The sequence below is a fragment of the Scyliorhinus torazame genome, chromosome 5 (assembly GCF_047496885.1).
Source record: "Scyliorhinus torazame isolate Kashiwa2021f chromosome 5, sScyTor2.1, whole genome shotgun sequence".
NCBI lineage: Eukaryota > Metazoa > Chordata > Chondrichthyes > Carcharhiniformes > Scyliorhinidae > Scyliorhinus > Scyliorhinus torazame.
The window spans coordinates 187,778,895-187,795,901 of record NC_092711.1 but is presented as its reverse complement, the minus strand read 5'-3'; the positions used below and the strand labels follow the sequence as shown (position 1 = coordinate 187,795,901).

The following is a 17,007-nucleotide window of genomic DNA, read 5'->3' as shown; positions in this document are numbered from 1 at the left end:
ACTGTAATAAAGTTATTCTGGAAAGGCACGAGTTGCCACATTAGTGAAGTGGACATTCTGTATTATCCAACCGTGTTTCCTGGTTCGGGTACACGGTTGGATAATACAGAATGTCCACTTCACTCATGGGATATCTTTCTGGTCTCGTGAGAGGAACCGGAATCCCTGGAGTAAATTAGCGCAGACATGGGAGAACATGGAGTGGGCACACAGACAGTGACCAAGCTGAGTATAGAACCTGTGACCTTGAACTGTCAGTGCGAACCACGATGCACACATTCCAGTTATTGTGGATTTGCCGCCCCCAAGAAAGTCAACCGGTGCAGACATCGAACTGGTGCTGCTGGCGTCGCTCCAAATCACGTGTCCAACCAACTGTGCGAACCAACTTCCTATATTAAGATTTCTGCTCCTTGTGAGGGTCAAACTCACAATCACGGAATTGCTCGCTGTTTACACTATTGTATAAATCCCGTGCGCTGACCAATTCCAACACAGGCGCACATTACACCAAAAGTCTTTTTTACTTTCATCGTTTTTTGACAGCCCTCTTTTCCCTCTGTGTTTTTTTCTTTGTGCTCTGTGTGCCAATGATGCCGGCGAGTTGAGCGGCATAGGGCGGGGCGCGGAATTTGATCATAGTTAACGAGTTGCATTTGCTGCATATTTATTTATGGTTATTGTTACCAATAAAGATTGTTGTGGTTAATCTTAGAATCCTGGCCACATGCAGTTATTGGGCAGTCGATAATATTAATCTTTATTGTCACAAGTAGGTGTAATAATTAACACTGTAATAAAGTTATTCTGGAAACACGCGAGTTGCCACATTCCGGTACCTGGTTCGGGTACATGGTTGGATAGTACAGGATGTCCACTTCAACTAATGGGACATCTTTCTGGTCTCGTGAGAGGAACCGGAGCACCCGGAGAAAACGAACGCAGACACGGGAGAACATGCAGAGGCCACACAGACAGTAATCCAAGCTGAGTATAAATTCAGTGACCTTGGCACTACGAAGAAACAGTTGCTAACAACTATGCAACCGTGCCGCCCATCATAATCACAACCGGCACAGAGATTGAACTGTGCTGCTGGTGTCGCTCCCAATCACAAGGCACCGGTCCAGCAAACTGAGCGATCCAACTTCCCATATAAAAGTAACTACTCCTGGTGAGGATCGAATTCATCACCTGAAGCTGTTTGCACTGCTAGATAAATAGCGCCCGCTAACCGATTGCACCACTGCAGCACATTGTACTACATATCCAATCATTTTTACTTGAGTCGTTTTGTTGACACCCCTCTTTTCGTCTCTGTTTGTTTGTGCCGCGTGTGTAACTGCGCGGGCGAGTTGAGGGGCCTGGGGCCGTGGATGGGAATTTGATCATAGTTAACGAGTTGCATTTGGTGCATATTTAATTATAGTTATTGGTACTAATAAAGATAATTGCGGTTAATCTTAGAATCCTGGTCACATGCAATTAATATTAATCATTATTGTCACAAGTAGGCTTGCATTAACCTGTAATAATGTTATGTGGAAAGCTCCGAGTTGCCACAACCCGGTACCAGTTCGCGTATACTGCTGGATAATACACAATATCCTCTTCGGCTCACGGGACATCTTTCGTGTCCCGTGAGAGGAACCGGAACACCTGGAGTAAACGAGCGCAGACGTGGAAGAACATGGAGTGGGCACACAGGCATTGACCCAGCTGAGTATAGAACCTGTGACCTAGAACTGTCAGTGCGATCCATGATGCACACATTCCAGTTATTGTGGAGTTGCCGCCCCAAGAAACTCACCGGTGCAGACATCGAACTGGTGCTGCTGGCGTCGCTCCAAATCACCTGTCCAACTAACTGTGCGAACCAACATCCTATATTAAAAATTGTGCTCCAGGTGAGAATCGAACTCACAACCTCGGCATCGCTCGCCGTTTGCACTGCTGTATAATTACCGCGGACTAACCGATTGCGCCACTGGAGCACAAAAGGCGAAATGTCGAATCATTTTTACTTTCGTCGTTTTCTGACACCCGTCTTTTCCCATCTATGATTGTTTGTTTGTGCCGTGTGTGCCAATGCTGCCGGCGAGTTGAGGGGCATGGGGCGGGGGTCGGAATTTGATCATAGTTAACGTGTTGCATTTGCTGCATATTTAATTATCGTCATTGTTACTAATAAAGATTATTGTGGTTAATCTTAGAATCCTGGTCAGATGCAGTTATTGGGCTACAATAGTAATCTTTATTGTCACAAGTAATTGTACATTAACACTGTAATAAAGTTATTCTGGAAAGGCATGAGTTGCCACATTAGTGAAGTGGACATTCTGTATTATCCAACCGTGTACCTGGTTCGGGTACACGGTTGGATAATACAGAATGTCCACTTAACTCATGGGATATCTTTCGTGTCCCGTGAGAGGAACCGGAACACCTGGAGTAAATGAGCGCAGACGTGGGAGAATATGGAGTGGGCACACAGACATTGACCCAGCTGAGTATAGAACCTGTGACCTAGAACTGTCAGTGCGAACCACGATGCACACATTCCAGTTATTGTGGAGTCGCCGCCCCCAAGAAAGTCAACCGGTGCAGACATCGAACTGGTGCTGCTGGCGTCGCTCCAAATCACGTGTCCAACCAACTGTGCGAACCATCTTCCTTCTTAAGATTTCTGCTCCATGTGAGGGTCAAACTCACAATCACGGAATTGCTCGCTGTTTACACTATTGTATAAATCCCGTGCGCTTACCAATTCCAACACAGGCGCACATTACACCAAAAGTCTTTTTTACTTTCATCGTTTTTTGACAGCCCTCTTTTCCCTCTGTGTTTTTGTCTGTGTGCTCTGTGTGCCAATGATGCCGGCGAGTTGAGCGGCATGGGGCGGGGGGGGGGCGGAATTTGATCATAGTTAACGAGTTGCATTTGCTGCATATTTATTTATAGTTATTGTTACCAATAAAGATTGTTGTGGTTAATCTTAGAATCCTGGTCACATGCAGTTATTGGGCAGTCGATAATATTAATCTTTATTGTCACAGGTAGGTGTGCATTAACACTGTAATAAAGTTATTCTGGAAACCCACGAGTTGCCACATTCCGGTACCTGGTTCGGGTACATGGTTGGATAATACAGAATGTCCACTTCAACTAATGGGACATCTTTCTGGTCTCGTGAGAGGAACCGGAGCACCCGGAGAAAACGAACGCAGACACGGGAGAACATGCAGAGGCCACACAGACAGTAACCAACATCCTGTATTAAAAGTTTTGCTCCAGGTGAGGATCGAACTCACAACCTCGGCATCGCTCGCCGTTTGCACTGCTGTATAAGTACCGCGCGCTAACCGATTGCGCCACTGGAGCACCAAAAATGAAATGTCGAATCATTTTTACTGTTGTCGTTTTCTGACAGCCGTCTTTTCCCCTCTTTGATTGTTTGTTTGTGCCGTGTGTGCCAATGATGCCGGCGCGTTGAGGGGCATGGGGCGGGGGTCGGAATTTGATCATAGTTAACGTGTTGCATTTGCTGCATATTTAATTATCGTCATTGTTACTAATAAAGATTATTGTGGTTAATCTTAGAATCCTGGTCAGATGCGGTTATTGGGCTACAATGTTAATCTTTATTGTCACAAGTAATTGTACATTAACACTGTAATAAAGTTATTCTGGAAAGGCATGAGGTGCCACATTAGTGAAGTGGACATTCTGTACCTGGTTCGGGTACACGGTTGGATAATACAGAATGTTCACTTCACTCATGGGATATCTTTCGTGTCCCGTGAGAGGAACCGGAACACCTGGAGTAAATGAGTGCAGACGTGGGAGAACATGGAGTGGGCACACAGACAGTGACCCAGCTGAGTATAGAACCTGTGACCTTGAACTGTCAGTGCGAACCACGATGCACACATTCCAGTTATTGTGGAGTTGCCGCCCCCAAGAAAGTCAACCGGTGCAGACATCGAACTGGTGCTGCTGGCGTCGCTCCAAATCACTTGTCCAACCACCTTTGCGAACCAACTTCCTTCTTAAGATTTCTGCTCCATGTGAGGGTCAAACTCACAATCACGGAACTGCTCGCTGTTTACACTGTTGTAAAAATCCCGTGCGTTTACCAATTCCAACACAGGCGCACATTACACCAAAAGTCTTTTTTACTTTCATCGTTTTTTGACAGCCCACTTTTCCCTCTGTGTTTTTTTCTGTGTGCTCTGTGTGCCAATGATGCCGGCGAGTTGAGGGGCATGGGGCGGGGGGCGGAATTTGATCATAGTTAACGAGTTGCATTTGCTGCATATATATTTATGGTTATTGTTACCAATAAAGATTGTTGTGGTTAATCTTAGAATCCTGGTCACATGCAGTTATTGGGCAGTCGATAATATTAATCTTTATTGTCACAGGTAGGTGTGCATTAACACTGTAATAAAGTTATTCTGGAAACCCACGAGTTGCCACATTCCGGCACCTGTTTCGGGTACATGGTTGGATAATACAGAATGTCCACTTCAACTAATGGGACATCTTTCTGGTCTCGTGAGAGGAACCGGAGCACCCGGAGAAAACGAACGCAGACACGGGAGAACATGCAGAGGCCACACAGACAGTAATCCAAGCTGAGTATAAATTCAGTGACCTTGGCACTACGAAGAAACAGTTGGTAACAACTATGCAACCGTGCCGCCCATCATAATCACAACCGGCACAGAGATTGAACTGTGCTGCTGGTGTCGCTCCCAATCACAAGGCACCGGTCCAGCAAACTGAGCGATCCAACTTCCCATATAAAAGTAACGACTCCTGGTGAGGATCGAATTCATCATCTGAAGCTATTTGCACTGCTAGATAAATAGCGCCCGCTAACCGATTGCACCACTGCAGCACATTGTACTACATGTCCAATCATTTTTACTTGAGTCGTTTTGTTGACACCCCTCTTTTCGTCTCTCTGTTTGTTTGTACCGCGTGTATAACTGGTGCGGGCGAGTTGAGGGGCCTGGGGCCGTGGATGGGAATTTGATCATAGTTAACGAGTTGCATTTGGTGCATATTTAATTATAGTTATTGGTACAAATAAAGATAATTGCGGTTAATCTTAGAATCCTGGTCACATGCAATTAATATTAATCATTATTGTCACAAGTAGGCTTGCATTAACCTGTAATAATGTTATGTGGAAAGCTCCGAGTTGCCACAACCCGGTACCAGTTCGCGTATACTGCTGGATAATACACAATATCCTCTTCGGCTCACGGGACATCTTTCGTGTCCCGTGAGAGGAACCGGAACACCTGGAGTAAATGAGTGCAGACGTGGGAGAAGATGGAGTGGGCACACAGACATTGACCCAGCTGAGTATATGACTTGCGACCTAGAACTGTCAGTGCGATCCACGATGCACACATTCCAGTTATTGTGGCGTTGCCGCCCCAAGAAACTCAACCGGTGCAGACATCGAACTGGTGCTGCTGGCGTCGCTCCAAATCACCTGTCCAACTAACTGTGCGAAGCAACATCCTGTATTAAAAGTTTTGCTCCAGGTGAGGATCGAACTCACAACCTCGGCATCGCTCGCCGTTTGCACTGCTGTATAAGTACCGCGCGCTAACCGATTGCGCCACTGGAGCACAAAAAATGAAATGTCGAATCATTTTTACCGTTGTCGTTTTCTGACAGCCGTCTTTTCCCCTCTTTGATTGTTTGTTTGTGCCGTGTGTGCCAATGATGCCGGCGCGTTGAGGGGCATGGGGCGGGGGTCGGAATTTGATCATAGTTAACGTGTTGCATTTGCTGCATATTTAATTATCGTCATTGTTACTAATAAAGATTATTGTGGTTAATCTTAGAATCCTGGTCAGATGCAGTTATTGGGCTACAATATTAATCTTTATTGTCACAATAATTGTACATTAACACTGTAATAAAGTTATTCTGGAAAGGCATGAGGTGCCACAATAGTGAAGTGGACATTCTGTATTATCCAACCGTGTACCTGGTTGGGTACATGGTTGGATAATACAGAATGTCCACTTCAACTAATGGGACATCTTTCTGGTCTCGTGAGAGGAACCGGAGCACCGGGAGAAAACGAACGCAGACACGGGAGAACATGCAGAGGCCACACAGACAGTAATCGAAGCTGAATATAAATTCAGTGACCTTGGCACTACGAAGAAACAGTTGCTAACAACTATGCAACCGTGCCGCCCCTCATAATCACAACCGGCACAGAGATTGAACTGTGCTGCTGGTGTCGCTCCCAATTACAAGGCACCGGTCCAGCAAACTGAGCGATCCAACTTCCCATATAAAAGTAACGACTCCTGGTGAGGATCGAATTCATCGCCTGAAGCTGTTTGCACTGCTAGATAAACAGCGCCCCCTAACCGATTGCACCACTGCAGCACATTATACTACATGTCCAATCAATTTTACTTGAGTCGTTTTGTTGACACCCCTCTTTTCGTCTCTCTGTTTGTTTGTACCGCGTGTATAACTGGTGCGGGCGAGTTGAGGGGCCGGGGGCCGTGGATGGGAATTTGATCATAGTTAACGAGTTGCATTTGGTGCATATTTAATTATAGTTATTGGTACTAATAAAGATAATTGCGGTTAATCTTAGAATCCTAGTCACATGCAATTAATATTAATCATTATTGTCACAAGTAGGCTTGCATTAACCTGTAATAATGTTATGTGGAAAGCTCCGAGTTGCCACATCCCGGTACCAGTTCGCGTATACTGCTGGAGAATACACAATATCCTCTTCGGCTCACGGGACATCTTTCGTGTCCCGTGAGAGGAACCGGAACACCTGGAGTAAATGAGTGCAGACGTGGGAGAACATGGAGTGGGCACACAGACATTGACCCAGCTGAGTATATGACTTGCGACCTAGAACTGTCAGTGCGATCCACGATGCACACATTCCAGTTATTGTGGCGTTGCCGCCCCAAGAAACTCAACCGGTGCAGACATCGAACTGGTGCTGCTGGCGTCGCTCCAAATCACCTGTCCAACTCACTGTGCGAACAAACATCCTATATTAAAAATTTTGCTCCAGGTGAGGATCGAACTCACAACCTCGGCATCGCTCGCCGTTTGCACTGCTGTATAAGTACCGCGCGCTAACCGATTGCGCCACTGGAGCACAAAAAATGAAACGCCGAATCATTTTTACTGTTGTCGTTTTCTGACAGCCCTCTTTTCCCCTCTATGATTGTTTGTTTGTGCCGTGTGTGCAAATGATGCCGGCGCGTTGAGGGGCATGGGGCGGGGGTCGGAATTTGATCATAGTCAACGTGTTGCATTTGCTGCATATTTAATTATCGTCATTGTTACTAATAAAGATTATTGTGGTTAATCTTAGAATCCTGGTCAGATGCAGTTATTGGGCTACAATATTAATCTTTATTGTCACAAGTAATTGTACATTAACACTGTAATAAAGTTATTCTGGAAAGGCATGAGTTGCCACATGAGTTAAGTGGACATTCTGTATTATCCAACCGTGTACCTGGTTCGGGTACACGGTTGGATAATACAGAATGTTCACTTCACTCATGGGATATCTTTCGTGTCCCGTGAGAGGAACCGGAACACCTGGAGTAAATGAGTGCAGACGTGGGAGAACATGGAGTGGGCACACATACAGTGACCCAGCTGAGTATAGAACCTGTGACCTTGAACTGTCAGTGCGAACCACGATGCACACATTCCAGTTATTGTGGAGTTGCCGCCCCCAAGAAAGTCAACCGGTGCAGACATCGAACTGGTGCTGCTGGCGTCGCTCCAAATCACGTGTCCAACCAACTGTGCGAACCAACTTCCTTCTTAAGATTTCTGCTCCATGTGAGGGAGGGTCAAACTCACAATCACGGAATTGCTCGCTGTTTACACTGTTGTATAAATCCCGTGCGCTTACCAATTCCAACACAGGCGCACATTACAACAAAAGTTTTTTTTACTTTCATCGTTTTTTGACAGCCCTCTTTTCCCTCTGTGTTTTTTTCTGTGTGCTCTGTGTGCCAATGATGCCGGCGAGTTGAGCGGCATGGGGCGGGGGGCGGAATTTGATCATAGTTAACGAGATGCATTTGCTGCATATTTATTTATGGTTATTGTTACCAATAAAGATTGTTGTGGTTAATCTTAGAATCCTGGTCACATGCAGTTATTGGGCAGTCGATAATATTAATCTTTATTGTCACAGGTAGGTGTGCATTAACACTGTAATAAAGTAATTCTGGAAACCCACGAGTTGCCACATTCCGGTACCTGGTTCGGGTACATGGTTGGATAATACAGAATGTCCACTTCAACTAATGGGACATCTTTCTGGTCTCGTGAGAGGAACAGGAGCACCCGGAGAACACGAACGCATATTTAATTATTGTTATTGGTACTAATAAAGATAATTGCGGTTAATCTTAGAATCCTGGTCACATGCAATTAATATTAATCATTATTGTCACAAGTAGGCTTGTATTAACCTGTAATAATATTATTGTGGAAAGCTCCGAGTTGCCACATCCCGGTACCAGTTCGCGTATACAGCTGGATAATACACAATATCCTCTTCGGCTCACGGGACATCTTTCGTGTCCCGTGAGAGGAACCGGAACACCTGGAGTGAATGAGCGCAGACGTGGGAGAACATGGAGTGGGCACACAGACATTGACCCAGCTGAGTATAGAACCTGTGACCTAGAACTGTCAGTGCGATCCACGTTGCACACATTCCAGTTATTGTGGCGTTGCCGCCTCAAGAATCTCAACCGGTGCAGACATCGAACTGGTGCTGCTGGCGTAGCTCCAAATCACCTGTCCAACTAACTGTGCGAACAAACATCCTATATTAAGAGTTTTGCTCCAGGTGAGGATCGAACTCACAACCTCGGCATCGCTCTCCGTTTGCACTGCTGTATAAGTACCGCGCGCTAACCGATTGCGCCACTGGAGCACAAAAAATGAAATGTCGAATCATATTTACTGTTGTCGTTTTCTGACAGCCGTCTTTTCCCCGCTTTGATTGTTTGTTTGTGCCGTGTGTGCCAATGATGCCGGCCCGTTGAGGGGCATGGGGCGGGGGGTGGAATTTGATCATAGTTAACGTGTTGCATTTGCTGCATATTTAATTATCGTCATTGTTACTAATAAAGATTATTGTGGTTAATCTTCGAATCCTGGTCAGATGCAGTTATTGGGTACAATATTAATCTTTATTGGCACAAGTAATTGTACATTAACACTGTAATAAAGTTATTCTGGAAAGGCATGAGGTGCCACATTAGTGAAGTGGACATTCTGTATTATCTAACCGTGTACCTGGTTCGGGTACACGGTTGGATAATACAGAATGTTCACTTCACTCATGGGATATCTTTCGTGTCCCGTGAGAGGAACCGGAACACCTGGAGTAAATGAGTGCAGACGTGGGAGAACATGGAGTGGGCACACAGACAGTGACCCAGCTGAGTATAGAACCTGTGACCTTGAACTGTCAGTGCGAACCACGATGCACACATTCCAGTTATTGTGGAGTTGCCGCCCCCAAGAAAGTCAACCGGTGCAGACATCGAACTGGTGCTGCTGGCGTCGCTCCAAATCACGTGTCCAACCAACTGTGCGAACCAACTTCCTTCTTAAGATTTCTGCTCCATGTGAGGGTCAAACTCACAATCACAGAATTGCTCGCTGTTTACACTATTGTATAAATCCCGTGCGCTTACCAATTCCAACACAGGCGCACATTACACCAAAAGTCTTTTTTACTTTCATCGTTTTTTGACAGCCCTCTTTTCCCTCTGTGTTTGTTTCTTTGTGCTCTGTGTGCCAATGATGCCGGCGAGTTGAGGGGCATGGGGCGGGGGGCGGAATTTGATCATAGTTAACGAGTTGCATTTGCTGCATATTTATTTATGGTTATTGTTACCAATAAAGATTGTTGTGGTTAATCTTAGAATCCTGGTCACATGCAGTTATTGGGCAGTCGATAATATTAATCTTTATTGTCACAGGTAGGTGTGCATTAACACTGTAATAAAGTTATTCTGGAAACCCACGAGTTGCCACATTCCGGTACCTGGTTCGGGTACATGGTTGGATAATACAGAATGTCCACTTCAACTAATGGGACATCTTTCTGGTCTCCTGAGAGGAACCGGAGCACCCGGAGAAAACGAACGCAGACACGGGAGAACATGCAGAGGCCACACAGACAGTAATCGAAGCTGAGTATAAATTCAGTGACCTTGGCACTACGAAGAAACAGTTGCTAACAACTATGCAACCGTGCCGCCCATCATAATCACAACCGGCACAGAGATTGAACTGTGCTGCTGGTGTCGCTGCCAATCACAAGGCACCGGTCCAGCAAAGTGAGCGATCCAACTTCCCATATAAAAGTAACGACTTCTGGTGAGGATCGAATTCATCACCTGAAGCTATTTGCACTGCTAGATAAATAACGCCCGCTAACCGATTGCACCACTGCAGCACATTATACTACATGTCCAATCATTTTTACTTGAGTCGTTTTGTTGACACCCCTCTTTTCGTCTCTCTGTTTGTTTGTACCGCATGTATAACTGGTGCGGGTGAGTTGAGGGGCCTGGGGCCGTGGATGGGAATTTGATCATAGTTAACGAGTTGCATTTGGTGCATATTTAATTATAGTTATTGGTACAAATAAAGATAATTGCGGTTAATCTTAGAATCCTGGTCACATGCAATTAATATTAATCATTATTGTCACAAGTAGGCTTGCATTAACCTGTAATAATGTTATGTGGAAAGCTCCGAGTTGCCACAACCCGGTACCAGTTCGCGTATACTGCTGGATAATACACAATATCCTCTTCGGCTCACGGGACATCTTTCGTGTCCCGTGAGAGGAACCGGAACACCTGGAGTAAATGAGTGCAGACGTGGGAGAAGATGGAGTGGGGACACAGACATTGACCCAGCTGAGTATGGAACCTGTGACCTAGAACTGTCAGTGCAATCCACGTTGCACACATTCCAGTTATTGTGGCGTTGCCGCCCCAAGAAACTCAACCGGTGCAGACATCGAACTGGTGCTGCTGGCGTCGCTCCAAATCACCTGTCCAACTAACTGTGCGAACCAACATCCTATATTAAAAGTTTTGTTCCAGGTGAGGATCGAATTCACAACCTCGGCATCGCTCGCCGTTTGCACTGCCGTATAAGTACCGCGCGCTAACCGAGTGCGCCACTGGAGCACAAAAAATGGAATGTCGAATCATTTTTACTGTTGTCGTTTTCTGACAGCCGTCTTTCCCCCTCTATGATTGTTTGTTTGTGCCGTGTGTGCCAATGATGCCGGCGCGTTGAGGGGCATGGGGCGGGGGTCGGAATTTGATCATAGTTAACGTGTTGCATTTGCTGCATATTTAATTATCGTCTTATAATAAAGATTATTGTGGTTAATCTTAGATTCCTGGTCAGATGCAGTTATTGGGCTACAATATTAATCTTTATTGTCACAAGTAATTGTACATTAACACTGTAATAAAGTTATTCTGGAAAGGCATTAGTTGCCACATTAGTGAAGTGGACATTCTGTATTATCCAACCGAGTACCTGGTTCGGGTACACGGTTGGATAATACAGAATGTTCACTTCACTCATGGGATATCTTTCGTGTCCCGTGAGAGGAACCGGAACACCTGGAGTAAATGAGTGCAGACGTGGGAGAACATGGAGTGGGCACACAGACAGTGACCCAGCTGAGTATAGAACCTGTGACCTTGAACTGTCAGTGCGAACCACGATGCACACATTCCAGTTATTGTGGAGTTGCCGCCCCCAAGAAAGTCAACCGGTGCAGACGTCGAACTGGTGCTGCTGGCGTCGCTCCAAATCACGTGTCCAACCAACTGTGCGAACCAACTTCCTTCTTAAGATTTCTGCTCCATGTGAGGGTCAAACTCACAATCACGGAATTGCTCGCTGTTTACACTATTGTATAAATCCCGTGCGCTTACCAATTCCAACACAGGCGCACATTACACCAAAAGTCTTTTTTACTTTCATCGTTTTTTGACAGCCCTCTTTTCCCTCTGTGTTTTTTTCTGTGTGCTCTGTGTGCCAATGATGCCGGCGAGTTGAGCGGCATGGGGCGGGGGGCGGAATTTGATCATAGTTAACGAGTTGCATTTGCTGCATATTTATTTATGGTTATTGTTACCAATAAAGATTGTTGTGGTTAATCTTAGAATCCTGGTCACATGCAGTTATTGGGCAGTCGATAATATTAATCTTTATTGTCACAGGTAGGTGTGCATTAACACTGTAATAAAGTTATTCTGGAAACCCACGAGTTGCCACATTCCGGTACCTGGTTCGGGTACATGGTTGGATAATACAGAATGTCCACTTCAACTAATGGGACATCTTTCTGGTCTCGTGAGAGGAACCGGAGCACCCGGAGAAAACGAACGCAGACACGGGGGAACATGCAGAGGCCACACAGACAGTAACCAACATTAAAAGTTTTGCTCCAGGTGAGGATCGAACTCACAACCTCGGCATCGCTCGCCGTTTGCACTGCTGTATAAGTACCGCGCGCTAACCGATTGCGCAACTGGAGCACAAACAATGAAATGTCGAATCATTTTTACTGTTGTCGTTTTCTGACAGCCGTCTTTTCCCCTCTTTGATTGTTTGTTTGTGCCGTGTGTGCCAATGATGCCGGCGCGTTGAGGGGCATGGGGCGGGGGGTCGGAATTTGATCATAGTTAACGTGTTGCATTTGCTGCATATTTAATTATCGTCATTGTTACTAATAAAGATTATTGTGGTTAATCTTAGAATCCTGGTCAGATGCAGTTATTGGGCTACAATATTAATCTTTATTGTCACAAGTAATTGTACATTAACACTGTAATAAAGTTATTCTGGAAAGGCATGAGGTGCCACATTAGTGAAGTGGACATTCTGTACCTGGTTCGGGTACACGGTTGGATAATACAGAATGTTCACTTCACTCATGGGATATCTTTCGTGTCCCGTGAGAGGAACCGGAACACCTGGAGTAAATGAGTGCAGACGTGGGAGAACATGGAGTGGGCACACAGACAGTGACCCAGCTGAGGATAGAACCTGTGACCTTGAACTGTCAGTGCGAACCACGATGCACACATTCCAGTTATTGTGGAGTTGCCGCCCCCAAGAAAGTCAACCGGTGCAGACATCGAACTGGTGCTGCTGGCGTCGCTCCAAATCACGTGTCCAACCAACTGTGCGAACCAACTTCCTTCTTAAGATTTCTGCTCCATGTGAGGGTCAAACTCACAATCACGGAATTGCTCGCTGTTTACACTGTTGTAAAAATCCCGTGCGCTTACCAATTCCAACACAGGCGCACATTACACCAAAAGTCTTTTTTATTTTCATCGTTTTTTGACAGCCCTCTTTTCCTTCTGTGTTTTTTTCTGTGTGCTCTGTGTGCCAATGATGCCGGCGAGTTGAGGGGCATGGGGCGGGGGGCGGAATTTGATCATATTTAACGAGTTGCATTTGCTGCATATGTATTTATGGTTATTGTTACCAATAAAGATTGTTGTGGTTAATCTTAGAATCCTGATCACATGCAGTTATTGGGCAGTCGATAATATTAATCTTTATTGTCACAGGTAGGTGTGCATTAACACTGTAATAAAGTTATTCTGGAAACCCACGAGTTGCCACATTCCGGTACCTGATTCGGGTACATGGTTGGATAATACAGAATGCCCACTTCAACTAATGGGACATCTTTCTGGTCTCGTGAGAGGAACCGGAGCACCCGGAGAAAACGAACGCAGACACGGGAGAACATGCAGAGGCCACACAGACAGTAATCCAAGCTGAGTATAAATTCAGTGACCTTGGCACTACGAAGAAACAGTTGGTAACAACAATGCAACCGTGCCGCCCATCATAATCACAACCGGCACAGAGATTGAACTGTGCTGCTGGTGTCGCTCCCAATCACAAGGCACCGGTCCAGCAAACTGAGCGATCCAACTTCCCATATAAAAGTAACGACTCCTGGTGAGGATCTAATTCATCATCTGAAGCTATTTGCACTGCTAGATAAATAGCGCCCGCTAACCGATTGCACCACTGCAGCACATTGTACTACATGTCCAATCATTTTTACTTGATTCGTTTTGTTGACACCCCTCTTTTCGTCTCTCTGTTTGTTTGTACCGCGTGTATAACTGGTGCGGGTGAGTTGAGGGGCCTGGGGCCGTGGATGGGAATTTGATCATAGTTAACGAGTTGCATTTGGTGCATATTTAATTATAGTTATTGGTACTAATGAAGATAATTGCGGTTAATCTTAGAATCCTGGTCACATGCAATTAATATTAATCATTATTGTCACAAGTAGGCTTGCATTAACCTGTAATAATGTTATGTGGAAAGCTCCGAGTTGCCACATCCCGGTACCAGTTCGCGTATAGTGCTGGATAATACACAATATCCTCTTCGGCTCACGGGACATCTTTCGTGTCCCGTGAGAGGAACCGGAACACCTGGAGTAAATGAGTGCAGACGTGGGAAAACATGGAGTGGGCACACAGACATTGACCCAGCTGAGTATAGAACCTGTGACACCGAACTGTCAGTGCGATCCACGATGCACACATTCCAGTTATTGTGGCGTTGCCGCCCCAAGAAACTCAACCGGTGCAGACATCGAACTGGCGCTGCTGGCGTCGCTCCAAATCACCTGTCCAACTAACTGTGCGAACAAACATCCTATATTAAAAGTTTTGCTCCAGGTGAGGATCGAACTCACAACCTCGGCATCGCTCGCCGTTTGCACTGCTGTATAAGTACCGCGCGCTAACCGATTGCGCCACTGGAGCACAAAAAATGAAATGTCGAATCATTTTTACTGTTGTCGTTTTCTGACAGCCGTCTTTTCCCCTCTTTGATTGTTTGTTTGTGCCGTGTGTGCCAATGATGCCGGCGCGTTGAGGGGCATGGGGCGGGGGTCGGAATTTGATCATAGTTAACGTGTTGCATTTGCTGCATATTTAATTATCGTCATTGTTACTAATAAAGATTATTGTGGTTAATCTTAGAATCCTGGTCAGATGCAGTTATTGGGCTACAATATTAATCTTTATTGTCACAAGTAATTGTACATTAACACTGTAATAAAGTTATTCTGGAAAGGCATGAGGTGCCACATTAGTGAAGTGGACATTCTGTATTATCCAACCGTGTACCTGGTTCGGGTACACGGTTGGATAATACACAATGTTCACTTCACTCATGGGATATCTTTCGTGTCCCGTGAGAGGAACCGGAACACCTGGAGGAAATGAGTGCAGACGTGGGAGAACATGGAGTGGGCACACAGACAGTGACCCAGCTGAGTATAGAACCTGTGACCTTGAACTGTCAGTGCGAACCACGATGCACACATTCCAGTTATTGTGGAGTTGCCGCCCCCAAGAAAGTCAACCGGTGCAGACATCGAACTGGTGCTGCTGGCGTCGCTCCAAATCACGTGTCCAACCAACTGTGCGAACCAACTTCCTTCTTAAGATTTCTGCTCCATGTGAGGGTCAAACTCACAATCACAGAATTGCTCGCTGTTTACACTATTGTATAAATCCCGTGCGCTTACCAATTCCAACACAGGCGCACATTACACCAAAAGTCTTTTTTACTTTCATCGTTTTTTGACAGCCCTCTTTTCCCTCTGTGTTTGTTTCTTTGTGCTCTGTGTGCCAATGATGCCGGCGAGTTGAGGGGCATGGGGCGGGGAGCGGAATTTGATCATAGTTAACGAGTTGCATTTGCTGCATATTTATTTATGGTTATTGTTACCAATAAAGATTGTTGTGGTTAATCTTAGAATCCTGGTCACATGCAGTTATTGGGCAGTCGATAATATTAATCTTTATTGTCACAGGTAGGTGTGCATTAACACTGTAATAAAGTTATTCTGGAAACCCACGAGTTGCCACATTCCGGTACCTGGTTCGGGTACATGGTTGGATAATACAGAATGTCCACTTCAACTAATGGGACATCTTTCTGGTCTCCTGAGAGGAACCGGAGCACCCGGAGAAAACGAACGCAGACACGGGAGAACATGCAGAGGCCACACAGACAGTAACCAACATTAAAAGTTTTGCTCCAGGTGAGGATCGAACTCACAACCTCGGCATCGCTCGCCGTTTGCACTGCTGTATAAGTACCGCGCGCTAACCGATTGCGCAACTGGAGCACAAACAATGAAATGTCGAATCATTTTTACTGTTGTCGTTTTCTGACAGCCGTCTGTTCCCCTCTTTGATTGTTTGTTTGTGCCGTGTGTGCCAATGATGCCGGCGCGTTGAGGGGCATGGGGCGGGGGGCGGAATTTGATCATAGTTAACGTGTTGCATTTGCTGCATATTTAATTATCGTCATTGTTACTAATAAAGATTATTGTGGTTAATCTTAGAATCCTGGTCAGATGCAGTTATTGGGCTACAATATTAATCTTTATTGTCACAAGTAATTGTACATTAACACTGTAATAAAGTTATTCTGGAAAGGCATGAGGTGCCACATTAGTGAAGTGGACATTCTGTACCTGGTTCGGGTACACGGTTGGATAATACAGAATGTTCACTTCACTCATGGGATATCTTTCGTGTCCCGTGAGAGGAACCGGAACACCTGGAGTAAATGAGTGCAGACGTGGGAGAACATGGAGTGGGCACACAGACAGTGACCCAGGTGAGTATAGAACCTGTGACCTTGAACTGTCAGTGCGAACCACGATGCACACATTCCAGTTATTGTGGAGTTGCCGCCCCCAAGAAAGTCAACCGGTGCAGACATCGAACTGGTGCTGCTGGCGTCGCTCCAAATCACGTGTCCAACCAACTGTGCGAACCAACTTCCTTCTTAAGATTTCTGCTCCATGTGAGGGTCAAACTCACAATCACGGAATTGCTCGCTGTTTAC

General features: G+C 45.6%; 7 non-coding genes across 7 annotated transcripts; all 7 read right to left on the bottom strand.

The window, feature by feature from the left end:
• Nucleotides 1-3,286: 3,286 nt before the first annotated feature.
• trnai-uau (transfer RNA isoleucine (anticodon UAU)) lies at nt 3,287-3,381 on the bottom strand. The gene is made up of 2 exons: nt 3,344-3,381; nt 3,287-3,322 (listed from the first exon to the last, which is right to left on the bottom strand). It is a non-coding gene; the product is annotated as a tRNA-Ile (tRNA).
• Nucleotides 3,382-5,553: 2,172 nt separating this feature from the next.
• On the bottom strand, nt 5,554-5,648 carry trnai-uau (transfer RNA isoleucine (anticodon UAU)). Its single transcript has 2 exons — nt 5,611-5,648; nt 5,554-5,589 (listed from the first exon to the last, which is right to left on the bottom strand). It is a non-coding gene; the product is annotated as a tRNA-Ile (tRNA).
• Nucleotides 5,649-7,076: 1,428 nt separating this feature from the next.
• trnai-uau (transfer RNA isoleucine (anticodon UAU)) lies at nt 7,077-7,171 on the bottom strand. The gene is made up of 2 exons: nt 7,134-7,171; nt 7,077-7,112 (listed from the first exon to the last, which is right to left on the bottom strand). It is a non-coding gene; the product is annotated as a tRNA-Ile (tRNA).
• A 1,717-nt stretch (nt 7,172-8,888) lies between these two features.
• On the bottom strand, nt 8,889-8,983 carry trnai-uau (transfer RNA isoleucine (anticodon UAU)). Its single transcript has 2 exons — nt 8,946-8,983; nt 8,889-8,924 (listed from the first exon to the last, which is right to left on the bottom strand). It is a non-coding gene; the product is annotated as a tRNA-Ile (tRNA).
• Nucleotides 8,984-12,540: 3,557 nt separating this feature from the next.
• trnai-uau (transfer RNA isoleucine (anticodon UAU)) lies at nt 12,541-12,635 on the bottom strand. Its single transcript has 2 exons — nt 12,598-12,635; nt 12,541-12,576 (listed from the first exon to the last, which is right to left on the bottom strand). It is a non-coding gene; the product is annotated as a tRNA-Ile (tRNA).
• Nucleotides 12,636-14,808: 2,173 nt separating this feature from the next.
• Nucleotides 14,809-14,903, bottom strand: trnai-uau (transfer RNA isoleucine (anticodon UAU)). Its single transcript has 2 exons — nt 14,866-14,903; nt 14,809-14,844 (listed from the first exon to the last, which is right to left on the bottom strand). It is a non-coding gene; the product is annotated as a tRNA-Ile (tRNA).
• A 1,281-nt stretch (nt 14,904-16,184) lies between these two features.
• trnai-uau (transfer RNA isoleucine (anticodon UAU)) lies at nt 16,185-16,279 on the bottom strand. The gene is made up of 2 exons: nt 16,242-16,279; nt 16,185-16,220 (listed from the first exon to the last, which is right to left on the bottom strand). It is a non-coding gene; the product is annotated as a tRNA-Ile (tRNA).
• Between the last annotated feature and the right edge of the window lie 728 nt (nt 16,280-17,007).